The following is a 16121-nucleotide window of genomic DNA, read 5'->3' as shown; positions in this document are numbered from 1 at the left end:
ATCCCCACAGTGAAGGTTCGCTGCTTCCCCATCGAAAGCCCTGGATTAACACCGAGGTTGGAGCTAAACTAAAGGACAGGGCTACCACACACAGAGCTGTCGTAGACAACCCTGAGGCTACGGCCGAGGACAGGAACAAGTACAATAAGTCCTGCTACGACCTCTGCACAGTCATCAAAAGGACAATACAGGAATAAAGTGGAATCATATTACACAGGCTCTGATGGTCGCCCCATGCGGCAGAGGCTACAATCAATTACGGATTACAAAAGAGTATCCAGCTGTGATCTGCCCAACGATGCCTCTCTACCAGACTAACACAAAGCATTTTATGCACACTTCGAAGAAAGTAACATTGTGATGGGTGTGAGGGCCGTCGCCGCCCCAGAGGACTAGGTGATCTCGCTCTCCGAGGCCAACGTAAGGTCTTTAATCAGCTCGACACCCACAAGGCCACAACCTCTCTTTGTCCCAGTCTGTAATCCCCACATGTTTTAAGATGACCACCATCAATTCTGTTCTTAAGAACTCTAAGGTTTCATACCACAATGACTACCGCTCTGTAGCACTCACTTCTGTAATCAGGAAGTGCTTTGAAAGGCTGGTTATGGCACACCTCAACTCCATCATCCCAGACACCCTAGACCCACTCCAATTTGCATACCGCCCCAACAGATCCATAGACGACGCAATCTCAATTGCACTTCACACGGCCCTCACCCACTTAGATAAGAGGAACACCTATGTGAGAACGCTGTTCAATGACTACAGCTCAGCGTTCAACACCATTGTCCTCTCTTAGGAGGGGACAATGCTTAGTAGCCTGGGACTGAACACCTTCCCATCCACATCAACGGGGCTGCAGCGGAGCAGGACGAGAGCTTCAAGTTCCTCGGTGTCCAAATCCCTAAGGACTTTTAAAAGGGTCCACACACACGTGCACAGTCGTGAAGAAGGCGCGTTGAAAAGGTTTGGCATGGGCCCTTAAATCCTCAAAAAAGTTCTACAGCTGTACAATTGCGAGCATCTTGACTGGCAGCATCACTGCTTGGTATGGCAATAGCACCGCCTTCGATTACATGGTGCTACAGAGGATGGTGCGGACAGGCAGGACATCACCGGGGCTGAGCTCCCCGCCTTCCAGGGCCTCTATATCAGGCGGTGTGAAAGGAAAGCCCGAAAAATCATTAAAGACTACAGCCACCCAAGCCATAGACTGTTATCTTTTCTTCAGCACCTCAAGTGGTACCAGTGCGTCAAGTCTGACATCAACAGGCTCCTGAACAGCTTCTATCCCCAAGCCATAAGACTGCTAAATAGCTACCTAAATAGCAAAAAAAATGGCTACACGGTCTGAGGTGACCCTTGTATATATGCACACTTACATAGCTCTACATACTAATGCACACTGACACACCAACACACACATAAAAACTCACTTCATCGTTTGTTCACACATACAGAATATGCACATACATTTAAACTGACTCTACACATACCCACTCACATACAATCATCATATACGCTGCTGCTACTCTGTTTATCATGCCTACTCATTCAAGGGTTTTTCTTTATTTTTACTATTTTCTACATTGTAGAATAATAGTGAAGACATCAACACTATGAAATAACACATGGAATCACGTAGTAACCAAAAAAGTGTTAAACAAATCAAAATATATTTTATATTTGAAATGTTTTAAATAGCCACCCTTTGCCTTGATTACAGCTTTGCACACTCTTGGCATTCTCTCAACCGGCTTCATGAGGTAATCACCTGGAATGCATTTCAATTAACAGGTGTGCCTTCTTAAAAGTTAATTGTGGAATTTCTTTCCTTCTTAATGCGTTTGAGCCAATCAGTTGTGTTGTGACGAGGTAGGGGGGTATACAAAAGATAGCCCTATTTGGTAAAAGACCAAGTCCATATTATGACAAGAACAGCTCAAATAAGCAAAGAGAAATGACAGTCCATCATTACTTTAAGACATGAAGGTCAGTCAATACGGAACATTTCAAGAACTTTGAAAGTTTCTTCAAATGCAGTCACAAAAACCATCAAGCGCTATGATGAAACTGTCTCTCATGAGGACCACCACAGGAAAGGAAGACCCAGAATTACCTCTGCTGCAGAGGATAAGTTCATTAGAGTTACCAGCCTCAGAAATTGCAGCCCAAAATAAATGCTTCACAGAGTTCAAGTAACAGACAAATCTCAACATCAACTGTTCAGAGGAGACTGCACGAATCAGGCCTTCATGGTCGAATTGCTTCAAAGAAACCACTGCTAAAGGACACCAATAAGAAGAGGAGACTTGCTTGGGCCAAGAAACACGAGTAATGGACATTAGACCTGTGGAAATTTGTCCTTTGGTCTGATGAGTCCAAATTTGAGATGTTTGGTTCCAACCACCCTGTTTTTGTGAGATGCAGTGTGGGTGAACGGATGATCTCTGCACGTGTATTTCCCACCGTAAAGCATGGAGGAGGAGGTGTTATGGTGTGGGGGTGCTTTGCTGGTGACACTGTCTGTGATTTATTTAGAATTCAAGGCACACTTAACCAGCATGGCTACCAGAGCATTCTGCAGCGACACGCCATCCCATCTGGCTTGGGCTTAGTGGGACAATCATTTGTTTTTCAACAGGAAAATGACCCAACACCCCTCCAGGCTGTATAAGGGCTATTTTACCAAGAAGGAGAGTGATGGAGTGCTGCATCAGATGACCTGGCCCCCCACCATCCCCTGACCTCAACCAAATTGAGATGGTTTGGGATGAGTCGGACCGCAGAGTGAAGGAAAAGCAGCCAACAAGTGCTCAGCGTATGTGGGAACTCCTTCAAGACTGTTGGAAAAGCATTCCAGATTAAACTGGTTGAGAGAATGCCAAGCGTGTGCAAAGCTGTCATCAAGGCAAAGGGTGGCTATTTGAGGAATCTCAAATATAAAATATATTTTGATTTGTTTTACAGTTTTTTGATTCCATATGTGTTATTTCATAGTTTTGATGTCTTCACTATTCTTCTACAATATAGGAAATAGTAAAAATAAAGAATAACCCTTGAATGAGTAGGTGTTCTAAAACTTTTGACCGGTAGTGTATCCTGATTCCTAGTCACCTTACATCCCTGTACATTGTAAATATTGTAGTAGGACTGGAATTGACTGACTCTGTATATAGGATGCTTCCTTACTTTCATGTGTTTTTCTTATTTCTTATTTTTATTTCTAATGTGTTTGTTTTTCTATCTTATGTTATTTTTTTGTATTACATTGTTATTGATTACTGTATTGTTGGCTTTAGAGGTTGCAAGAAAGGCATTTGAATGTACTTGTGCACGTGACATTAAAACTTGAAACTTGGATACTTCTTCCCTGCACAGCTGTATCTGTCAATCTCACTGGGAAGATATACAGTAGTAGTGTATACTATGTTGTAAGTTCGCTAGCAAAAATGCTAGCCAGACCTAAGTTGTACAATGCTGCAAGTTCATTAGCAAGAGTTCACGCTCAAGACAGTAGATAGATGATTGAAAGACAACTTGAAGTTTCTGGATGATTATAATGGTCATTTCATTTTGTGTTCATGGTCGTTACACCACTAATAGTTCCTGTTCCAGCCCTGATTTTAGGGCAGAAAGCTTCAATGACTTTAGATCACCCTAAATGGGAAAAAAAAACGCTTATCTGATTCGTCTGAGTTCTCTCTCTGTTGAAGACTGTAGACTTCACAGGCAAGACAATGTTATGTCTCTTTTAAATGAGGACAGTGGAAAAAGAGATCCACCAACAGTGGAATTCGAGAGAAAATAACATTTATAATTTGGTAGCAACAGGCTACCAGTAGGAGTAAAGACATGGCTAAAGAGATTAAAAAAAAGAGAACATACTGCCTCTGCAATATGTGGGCTGGGTAGTAGCCTAGCGGTTAAGAGGCTGGGCCATTAACCGAAAGGTTGCTGGTTTGAATCCCCCAGCTGACTAAGTGAAATATGTTGATGTGCCCTTGAGCAAGGCACTTACGCCCAATTGCTCCTGTAAGTTGCACTGGATAAGAGTGTCTGCTAAATTACAACGAGCAAAAAATAAGTAAAACGCATGCATATGTCTAACACTAATGAAACACTTTAAATGGGAAAACGGAAGTACGAAGAGAGAAAGAGGAGCTGATGAGACAGACGCTTTCAGAGTGCAGTAATCTGTAGTCAGCACTCTGGGTCCTCAGTAAACTGCAGTAATTAGTGTTGTATACTGGAGCACCTGGATGCTGCAGACAGACAGCAGGACTACAGCCTGGGATGGATATGCTGTAGTTCTCCAACACACGCAGGCTGAGGCCATGCACAGTTCCGCAGTTAAAACACATAGGCAGCCAATAGAGCAGGTGTTACACATAATATACACTGCTCAAAAAAATAAAGGGAACACTTAAAAAACACAATGTAACTCCAAGTCAATCACACTTCTGTGAAATCAAACTGTCCACTTAGGAAGCAACACTGATTGACAATAAATTTCACATGCTGTTGTGCAAATGGAATAGACAAAAGGTGGAAATTATAGGCAATTAGCAAGACACCCCCAATAAAGGAGTGATTCTGCAGGTGGTGACCACAGACCACTTCTCAGTTCCTATGCTTCCTGGCTGATGTTTTGGTCACTTTTGAATGCTGGCGGTGCTTTCACTCTAGTGGTAGCATGAGACGGAGTCTACAACCCACACAAGTGGCTCAGGTAGTGCAGCTCATCCAGGATGGCACATCAATGCGAGCTGTGGCAAGAAGGTTTGCTGTGTCTGTCAGCGTAGTGTCCAGAGCATGGAGGCGCTACCAGGAGACAGGCCAGTACATCAGGAGACGTGGAGGAGGCCGTAGGAGGGCAACAACCCAGCAGCAGGACCGCTACCTCCGCCTTTGTGCAAGGAGGGGCACTGCCAGAGCCCTGCAAAATGACCTCCAGCAGGCCACAAATGTGCATGTGTCTGCTCAAACGGTCAGAAACAGACTCCATGAGGGTGGTATGAGGGCCCGACGTCCACAGGTGGGGGTTGTGCTTACAGCCCAACACCGTGCAGGACGTTTGGCATTTGCCAGAGAACACCAAGATTGGCAAATTCGCCACTGGCGCCCTGTGCTCTTCACAGATGAAAGCAGGTTCACACTGAGCACATGAGCACATGTGACAGACGTGACAGAGTCTGGAGACGCCGTGGAGAACGTTCTGCTGCCTGCAACATCCTCCAGCATGACCGGTTTGGCGGTGGGTCAGTCATGGTGTGGGGTGGCATTTCTTTGTGGGGCCGCACAGCCCTCCATGTGCTCGCCAGAGGTAGCCTGACTGCCATTAGGTACCGAGATGAGATCCTCAGAGCCCTTGTGAGACCATATGCTGACACATGCACATTTGTGGCCTGCTGGAGGTCATTTTGCAGGGCTCTGGCAGTGCCCCTCCTTGCACAAAGGCGGAGGTAGCGGTCCTGCTGCTGGGTTGTTGCCCTCCTACGGCCTCCTCCACGTCTCCTGATGTACTGGCCTGTCTCCTGGTAGCGCCTCCATGCTCTGGACACTACGCTGACAGACACAGCAAACCTTCTTGCCACAGCTCGCATTGATGTGCCATCCTGGATGAGCTGCACTACCTGAGCCACTTGTGTGGGTTGTAGACTCCGTCTCATGCTACCACTAGAGTGAAAGCACCGCCAGCATTCAAAAGTGACCAAAACATCAGCCAGGAAGCATAGGAACTGAGAAGTGGTCTGTGGTCACCACCTGCAGAATCACTCCTTTATTGGGGGTGTCTTGCTAATTGCCGATAATTTCCACCTTTTGTCTATTCCATTTGCACAACAGCATGTGAAATTTATTGTCAATCAGTGTTGCTTCCTAAGTGGACAGTTTGATTTCACAGAAGTGTGATTGACTTGGAGTTACATTGTGTTGTTTAAGTGTTCCCTTTATTTTTTTGAGCAGTGTATATGCTTGAAGATGGAGGAGTGTGAGAAGAGATAGCAAAGTGTGACATAACAGTGCATGTGGTGACATGCTGAGATAGTGGTGATTTTACAGTATGGTGACGTGGACTGTGGTTTATGGTGGGAGCCCAGTGATATATGTGATGGGATAGATAATAGAGGAGTGCTGTGTTAGATGGCACAGTGAGACATGCAGGTGTGTCTCACTGTGGAGACAGGTAAGGATTAAATCAGCCTTCCTTAAGAAGAAACTACACCTGATTGACCCGGACAAATCGGAAAAATACCTAGGAATGAAAATTAACCCGTGGATGGGAGTCGCGAAGCCGCCCCGTGCGCCCCTTGGGAGGCCCTGCACTGCCCCTGGCCGGAGCCACCGGTCCCGGTACGCCGCTCGAGAGGTATCCCCTTCTTTCTGGCCGTCCGGAAGTGCATCCTGTGACACTTAGCTCACGTTGCGACCTGTTTCTCTCTCGCTTCCGCTCGAGGTCGACCGTAGTGTTTATATGTTCTTGCCCGCTATAATACTTGTGCTACTACTGGCACGGCCCCCTTGCTATAAGAAAAAATAATTTTTTTAAGATATAAAAAAAATAAAGAAATAAAAAGATATAAAAAATGAAATTTATGAAAAAATAAGAAAATTTAAAAAAAATATAAGTTAGTTCCAAAAAAATAATTTTTAAGAAATATAAAGTTTATTTAAAAAAATTAAGTTTTAAAATGTAATGTCACTAATAATTTTTATCTTTATGCAAATTAAAATAATATATTTCAAAAGTTCTGACTATGAAATATTTTCCCATAACTTCCCGGTACCGTTTTGTCTGGGCCCCGCCGTCACCTTGGGTCCTGTTAATGGTGGGTCGCGACGTGTCAGTGTAGATGTATAATTGTTTCATTAATTACTAGAACTGATTCGGCCAAGAGCATCTGCGCTCTCTGTTCAGTGCGCTTTCTGCTTAAGCAGCGGTCTCTGCTCAGTTTGGCAGCTCCGCGAGTGGGAGAGGGAGATGTCTGTGTGCTTCGCGGTTTAACGGATATTTTTTTCTGCCGTTTTCTTGAAGATCAGCGCTGTCGTTCAGGCAGCAGATGATGCGCTGTGTGCCACTGACTTGTCATTCTCACTCGCCATCACTCACCGCTATCATCAAATGGATTCGTGCTAGCCACAAGTTCTGACTGAATTGTCACGAAACGAAAAATATACAGCGATGAGTTTCTCTCTCTTTCATACAAACGTATAACGAGGAGCGCCCACAATGTGTTTTGTGCGGTGAAGAGTTTAGTAAAGAGTCTCACATAACGAACAAATTAACACGTCCTGACCAAAAGTCCATAGCATGATGGTAAACCCAGGAAGTTCTTTCAGAACAGGGCAGAATACTTCAGGAAACAGTGATTTGACAGTGGAAAAGTAAGTCAGCTAGCAAGGCATTGTTGTCATTTTATAACAGAAATAAGAGAGTACTAACTAATTCTCATGGTAGTAGATGTGAGTTTATCTTTCAAACAATCCCCTGGCCTTGTACACAGCTAATCGCTAACATTCGCCAAAGCAAGCTAGCTACTGATAGTGCAACCCTAAGTAACAGTACAGATGAAGATGAAAAATGATCAGGCCCACTGTACATCTTACTGTAGAAATTATCGTTGGAAACTAGTCTAGGTTGGAACTGTTGCTGTTAAAATACAATAATATTTTTTATTCTTAACTGGAATAAACTGATTGAAGCGAGATGCTTTTTGAGGCAAACACACTGACACAGTTCTGGGTTGTTCATCTACAGCAGGAAGTGGTCTCCTGCCCGACTGGGAACGCAGTAGATGTTCTGGTCCAGTTTGCCACCACATACCTACGCGAGTCAGGGTTCTCAACTCTGACATACTTAATAAACAAGTACAGAAACAGTTTCAAGGCTGAGCATAATCTCAGTGTTGTACTGTCACAACAGAGCCCAGAATAGACATGCTGCTGTTCAAATACAATACATCATTTTTATTCTATATAAAAATATAAATATATGTATTTTAACAGCAACAGTTCCAACCTAGACAGATATGCAAGTGTTTTAATGGGGGAAAATAAACATTAATAGATATTTATATGGATATTTAATTTATTTAATGTCATTGTTAATTGTTTTTGTCTATATAGCATTTGTTTTAGGCTTAAGGGCAATGAAATGTACCAATATTTATGTATAGTTGCATATTTTCCTAAGCTTGTGTCCCAGGAAAACACACAATTCTCATTTGGGTCCCAGGCTGAAAAAGTTTAAGAACTCCTGGATTAAATGGCTCAGACTGACGGTGCATTATCACCGCCTCATTACCATACTGCAATTAACCTGCCACCGCTGCCACCTGAATCATGGAGAGCCTGTGCACTACACAAACACACACACACACACACACAACACATATGCACACCACATAGGCCAACGCCCACACACATACAGGCACACAAAACAGATAAGATGTCTGCACACAGCAAGACCCTGTCTATGAGGATATCTATCTTGCATGTACATGTCTGACAAGATCTCACAGGGTTCACATGCAGAGTCCCACGCCAGGTTTCAAGTACTGTATATTACATTTACATGTTAGTCATTTAGCAGACACTCTTATCCAGGAGCACTGTCTTGCTGTTTTATTAATGTAGCTACTGTGTCCTCATGTTGCAATCCTGGTTTAGGTGTTCGACACCCACCTCCTGCTCTGTAAGCCATTCATAGGCATGACATTGTAATGGAGAGAGAGCTGCAGATTGAGCAAAACGGGATGCTGATTATCCTTCCCTCTACCAGTCCTGTGACAGGGGGAAGCATTCCCTCTTACCCCCTAACAGATTGCCAATATCAGAGAGCAGGAACCGTCACTACACCACAGCAGACAGATCACATGTAGGCACTGGGGTGTGAAGCAGGGAAGAGAATCAGCTTTTTCACTCCAGTGCCCTCACTGTTCCCCTCTCTATCCCTGGCTCTATCCTAAACCACAGCAGAGACGGATACATCCCAGCACTCTGATATGGTAGAGGGATCAGCAATCATAAGGTCAGGGGCCAGGAAATCAAGGATTTAGTCTGAACAAAACCATATGAACTTTAGGAGATACATGGAAGTGACACCCAGCAGAGCATAGCAGCACATTCAAACACCTGCAACATCAGCAGATAATGGCTGCAGGCAAAAGTGCTCTACCACCACCAGCCAATGGTAAAGTAGAGACCCGCCTAAATGATGATATTTACCACTAAAACCCACACAAACCACACAGATCTGCCTGGCATGAATTGCTAAATCCCTTTTTACAAGGAAACCATCTTTCATCAAATAATCACGTTGAAATACATTGATGGAAGGAGATGGTATGGCATCCCTCTCCTAAACCAGGTCAGCACACATGAGAACAAATATGTTTTCCTCACATGTTCCTCACACATCTCAGAGAGGTAGATTGGTATGTGATGGCTGATCAGCAGGTGCCAGGGAGCGAAGAAGAGCAGGGGGTGAGTACAGGAAGTGTGTGTCACTGGTTATTTCCTTCTCAAGATTTGGAGACCAAATCAGTGAGCCCAGCAGTAGGTCTCCTAGGACACTGAACAGTGCTATTGAATCACACCCTCAGAGCAGAGGAGGAGGACATATACCACACACACACCACACCGCACACACAAACACAACACACACACACCACACACACAAACACAACACAAACACAACACACCACACACACACACACAAACACAACCAGGGCATAGGGCTGAGAGGAGTCTGAACCTGGAAGCGGGTGGATGAGGTGACAGAGGTACTGCAAACTCAAAGTGGGATGAATCAGGCTCTACCAGTGGCAGACCCCATCACACTAGAGTAAGCTTTAGATCCACCTGGGAAATACCTCATATCCAGATTGTGTCAGTGAGGAATGAGCCTGTCTGTAAGGAGACAGACAGGGAGACAGATGCAGCCACGCTCCACAGCCAGTCAGCCATTCTTATGACACTGCATTACAGGGGCTAACAGAGCGAGACAGAAAGTATTAAAACTATCGGAGAGGTAGAGGGATGCTGGGGGCCTGACGGAGAGTATGATGGACAGTCATAAGGCTGGGTAGGGTTAGTGAGAAGGTCTGTCGTCAGGGCTTACAGATGATGATCTGTCTGACTGGCCTGCAGGCCGCTGACCTCTGACCTCTTAGCTGATTCTGTTATGTCTGTGGATAGATGCTGGAACACAAAATAACATAGCACACCATTAGCAACACGCACAGGTTTTAACACGGTTCTCACTCATCAGCCACACACAACATACACATCTCCCTCTCAGTTCACCAAACATTAATCAATAACCATCTCCTAATGGGGGGTGCAACTCAATATTAGGAAGGTGTTCCTAATGTTTGGTATACTCAGTGTATGTAAAAAAAAAAGTGTTGTTGCTACAGATAAAAAGTGGACACATTGCCTGAGATGTGAGAGCACATCTGGAGACGTGTTGTACTCTTGTATCCATCTACCAAATCCTGGTTTCCATGGTAATCGAAGCAGTACACTGTCTGTAAATCAGAATGAATGTGATTGTGAGCTAGAGAGTGAGACCCCAGGTGCTCTTTGCCACAGAGAGAAGCCCTACAGTATGTGCTCTGGGCTGGGCTGAGCTTGCCAGGGACTCTAGGAATAAGCCTTATCCAAGTGAAAGTCCATTTATCATTGCAGCCAATGCCAGCAGTGCAGAGAGTGTCTCTCTGCTGTGAAATTAAAGGAGGGGATGGTTTGGAGAAACGACTGCTTAAATGGAAATTCAATAAAAAGACACTCAATCAACAAGGGTAAAAATAAAAGGTGCAGGTGTCGTTATTCGACATTAAGGGGAAAATGACTTGCCAAGTAGCCACACATTACAACAATGGCCTAGACAATGACAAGGTGGCATCTCGGCAATGGGGGTGCGCCACTATCGATTCCCCCTAGGTGACCTGGGAGCAGAGGCCATGAATTACAACTCACTTCTTATGGCAATAAAGGAGGACAAAGTCCATCCATTGGACATGGGTCATTACCCAAAACATCCATCCCCTGGAACATGTGTACAAACTGAGTGGTCAGAAGCACAGAAGAGCAACCAGCAGATAGAGCCAATTGATTGAAAGGCCAGGTTGATCATTAAAATCAAACCAAAACCATCCTTCATTCCCTTTGTCTCTCTTCTCTATTTTTGCTTTGTTTCTCTCTCTGTATCCATCTTCCTAGAGTCGTTCTTTTACACTGTATGCCTGTCTTCTTATTGGCCCTACCTTATCTACCCATCTTTCCTTGTTTCTTTCTCTCAGCTTTTTAAAATGTTTTATCTTTGTCTCTATCCGTCTATTTTCTACCCTTCTTTCCTCCTCTTTGTCTTCTTCCCTCTAGTCACACATCATATACAGACAGAGACAATCCTAGAAACAGCCTGAAGTCTGTGTCAGCTTTTCTTTAATTACAGCCGACAGCCCCCTGACAAAAACCATTTGCACACTTTTGTCTTGATACTAAATATTGACGTCTGACAAGCTCTGAGCCTTACAAGGACTTGTTTTCCAAGGCAAACTAACTTTGCCCCCACAGTGAAACAAAGAATTTCTTCCTAAATAACTACTCATAAATATTCATCTCTGTCTCTCTTCTTTACTTAAGCTGAGATATGGCACACAGCCAGACTGAATAAGCAAGCAGCCTCTCCACACCTTTATAATGTGAAAGGCGTTTTGCTTCTGAAAAGTGAGAAATTCAATAACGCTGGAATGACGTGGCGTAGCAACAGTCCCTCAGAGAGAAGACACATCTCTCCAGGGAAATATGGACGCTCTGCTTAGAATACGCTGGAGTGATCAAGAAAGACACACTTGCACATACACACTCAACAAATACACACTTTGCCTCTCCCAGTCTTGAATTACAAAAACATTTACACAAACACAAAATATTGTGAAAAAATAATAATATGCAAAATAAGTGCACATTACTCTCTAGGTTGCCTTTTTCATCCATGGTTTTAGACATTTTAGTTCCTCTGTTGGTGAGTCAATCCATCTGGTTGTCTCTCTCTCCGCCATTTTTAACCTCCCTCTTCTTGATTTTGTGCTTTTACGCATCAGTCCAAGTGATAGGCCAGTGGCTGTCCATCTCTGAGACAGACAGGTAGACAGGAACAACCAACAGTGAAACGAGCATGAGGTGAAAACCTCTCCCAGACTTGTCAGTCAGTCAATAGTGTAATTAAATGACCAGTCCCTGCTTCTGTCAACTCCGTCTTTGTAATCATTACACAGCCAAGACACCCCCAGCTACAAACAAATTGTATTATGTCTCCATCAATAATGCATACCAACACTTTATTGAAATCCAATGCAGTTCCACATTTACATGGCTGGACATGCCTTGTGTAAGTCTGTGATTTGGATGAGTGATTTGTTCGGCCATAACAGGCAATAGGAGGAGGTAGAAGATCACAGTCAACACCAGCCATCTTCATGCTTCCCACCATAATAGGAAGTGAGCGGGGCACACTATGCTTAATTTTTTTTTAAAACCTTTTTTCTCCCCAATTTCATGGCATCCAATTGGTAGTTACAGTCTTGTCCCATCGCTGCAACTCCAGTACGGACTCGGTAGAGGCGAAGGTCGAGAGCCATGCGTCCTCCGAAACACGAACCTGCTAAGCCGCACTGCTTCTTGACACACTGCTTGCTTAACCCGGAAGCCAGCCGCACCAATGTGTTGGAGGAAACAACGTACAACTGGCGACCGTGTCAGCGTGCATGTGACCGGCCCACCACAGGAGTCGATAGTGCGCAATGGGACAAGGACATCCCGGCCGGCCAAACCCTCCCCTAACCCGGATGGCGCTGGGCCAATTGTGCGTTGCTTCATGGGTCAATCGGTCACGGCAAGCTGCGACACAGCCCGGGATTGAACCCGGATCTGTAGTGACGCCTCAAGCACTGCAGTTCCTTAGACGCTGACCACCTGGGAGGCTACAGTATGCTTTATTTATAGAGGAAATCAAATGAAGATGTATTCCCAAAGGGGGGTACAATGGGTGAATTGTGTTTTGTGTAAGTTTCATTTGCTTATTTTTTTATTGAATAAACTTGACAGGGTGAATAACCAGAACAATCCCAATGTGTGTGTGTGTTTGAGTCTGTTGCACACGTCAACCTGGTAGCTACAGAGGTGAGACAGGTGGTTTCACCAACAGCAGACATACATAAACATTTTCTTGTCAGAGGAGCCTGGTTTGATGTTGATGATCATGTGTTTTCTTGTCTGACGAATAAGCCAGATATTGTTGTTGTGGGGAGACCAGAGGGAGGGGCTGATTCTGGAGGTGGGCTGCTCATTCCATTATTACATGGAGCAGGCCTTATCTGACAAGCTCCTTAAATAGCAGCCCCTCATATCACACTTGGACAGCCTGAAGTGCAGATGCAGGTTGGTGGCGTTGATATTTGGCCGTCTCTGCCACGTACATAGACTTACATAGACCTTCAGATTGCAGGCCTGCCTAAGAGAAGAGCAAAACAAGTGTCTAGGTACTGCTCTGTTTCAGCCATTATGGACAGACTAGCTGTGTGGAGGAGAAGGTACTGCTCTGTTTCAGCCATTATGGGCAGCCTAGCTGTGTGGAGGAGAAGGTACTGCTCTGTTTCAGCCGTTATGGGCAGCCTAGCTGTGTGGAGGAGAAGGTACTGCTCTGTTTCAGCCATCATGGGCAGCCTAGCTGTGTGGAGGAGAAGGTACTGCTCTGTTTCAGCTGTTATGGGCAGCCTAGCTGTGTGGAGGAGAAGGTACTGCTCTGTTTCAGCCATCATGGGCAGCCTAGCTGTGTGGAAGAGAAGGTACTGCTCTGTTTCAGCCATCATGAGCAGCCTCGCTGTGTGTAGGAGAAGGTACTGCTCTATTTTAGCCGTTATGGGCAGCCTAGCTGTGTGGAGGAAAAGGTACTGCTCTGTTTCAGCCGATATGGGCAGCCTAGCTGTGTGGAGGAGAAAGTACCTTTTGTTTCCTTAAGTGTCCTTGTATCAACGACCTTTGAAATGTTTGAATCCTTTATGATGTAATGTTCTTTGTATTCAAATAAAGTATTTAATGTGTGTGTGTGTGTGTGTGTGTGTGTGTGTGTGTGTGTGTGTGTGTGTGTGTGTGTGTGTGTGTGTGTGTGTGTGTGTGTGTGTGTGTGTGTGTGTGTGTGTGTGTGTGTGTGTGTGTGTGTGTGTGTGTGTGTGTGTCTGCTCTGTTCCACTGCGGACTGCGAGAGGCAAAGGCAGGGCCTCAATGTGATTTTGCAAAGAAACTCTATAATCACAGAGAATTAAAAGGCCCAGGATAAAGGGACAAGCCCAGAATGTTAATGAAGGAGAAGTTCAAGAGACATCAGGTGTAATTCTGATCCCTCTATCCAGTGTGATACATGTACTGATACTGTAGCCATTCTTTCCATTATATGTTTGTGTGCCAAGGGTGACCAATGACTCAACGGAATCAATGACAATGAGATTATTACACTCTATAGACACACAATTATATGTTTCACTACTATAGTAGCATTAATTATCTGCATCACGAGCGAAGCCATCACGGCCTTCTAGAATCTGCCGTTCTAACTTTCAGCACCACAATGAATGGACAGCTCCTGCCGTAAACGGCTGAATCAACTCAGGGACTTTCTTTTGAAATGTAGGATATTACACCAGTGGGCAATATACAACAAATAAGAAAGTCTGGACGGTCAAGGAAATTGTACAACAACTGCTTAGACGTCTTCATTGTGGTTTTGCGAGGAAGCATCTGTCGTAGGCTATAGCCCACCTTTCTGACACATGGCTAGATTGACCCGTGAAATAGCACGGTGAGAAGCATGGGCTGGTACTGGGATAATCAGTGTGTAATATAATATATCTTAAAAAGCAATACAATGATAATTACTTTGTTCTCCAAAGATCTGTTAACTCTGTAATTCAGTGTTGGTTGCAAAACCAAACTGTATGGATTAGCCTACCTAACAAATTCAGGGTAGCCTATAGATTACACAGCCACACAACGTCAATGGCAAATCAATAAAGTCTCATAAATTATTTTAAAGACGAAAATATGACCTACTTTCTTAATGCGGATTCATTGTATTAGACGAACTGGGTGTATCCAAAGGATCCAAAGGACTCATGTAGTCAATACTCACACATGTAGACTACCTCTGACACTCTCAGTCCCCCTTCTCTCGTTCACACACACTACTCAGATCAAAGTTTATCAACAGGTTGAGTCATTTTCTATCAAAATTGATAGCCTAATAATTTTGTCTTTACAACTTTACACCATTATTAGACAGAATTGAATTCAACTTTTTAGACCGCGCCACAGCCTATCACCGTGTCAAAATATTTGGCAATTAACGTTGTCAATTAACTTCTGCTGCTTCTGAAAGTGGTTGAAGAATTCAAGAACTCACCCTCTTTTCGTCGTTATTCGTCTTTCTTTAGTTGTTCAATGCTTGTTTGATGTACTACTGGTCCATCCTTTCTGTAAAACGTTTGCAAATGTATCTTTTTCAGGTTAAATGTCCTTGCATAGGCACCAAAAAGAGAGGAAATTATGAAAAGAAGAGAAAATACGTTCAGGTGTGAGATAAATCAACAAGAAGGCGCCCAAGCCTGAGCAGCGAGAAAGATCCCCGGGAGTAAAAACCTAATCCCGTTCTACCTGGCAATGCAGAGCCGCTATCAGATGGACTATAATGCGAGCTACGAGTGGCAGCGCATACAAATCACCACGCGCACCTTATCCTGCAGTGACCTGCCGATTTCCTCAGGGTCCTAAGGCTGCGCTAAGGTAATTTGCTCACAGATAGGCTACTTGATTCACACGCAGCTACAGTATGATACTGAGAATATTTTATGATATATCGTAGACTGTGCTGGACACGTGTTTGTTATCGATATCATGGTAATGATAATAGATGTGTACATCTATCCGTCCTCATTTTCACTCATTCTTTGTCATTACATGGGTGGGTCAGATTGTTCATTGAAATGCCTGTGTGACTTTCTGCTCCATTTTGAACAGTATTATGTTTATTCACCCTTGAGTAAAATTGTAATCTCGTT

The sequence above is a fragment of the Salvelinus namaycush genome, chromosome 12 (assembly GCF_016432855.1).
Source record: "Salvelinus namaycush isolate Seneca chromosome 12, SaNama_1.0, whole genome shotgun sequence".
Classification (NCBI taxonomy): domain Eukaryota; kingdom Metazoa; phylum Chordata; class Actinopteri; order Salmoniformes; family Salmonidae; genus Salvelinus; species Salvelinus namaycush.
Note: the sequence above shows the minus strand (reverse complement) of the source record.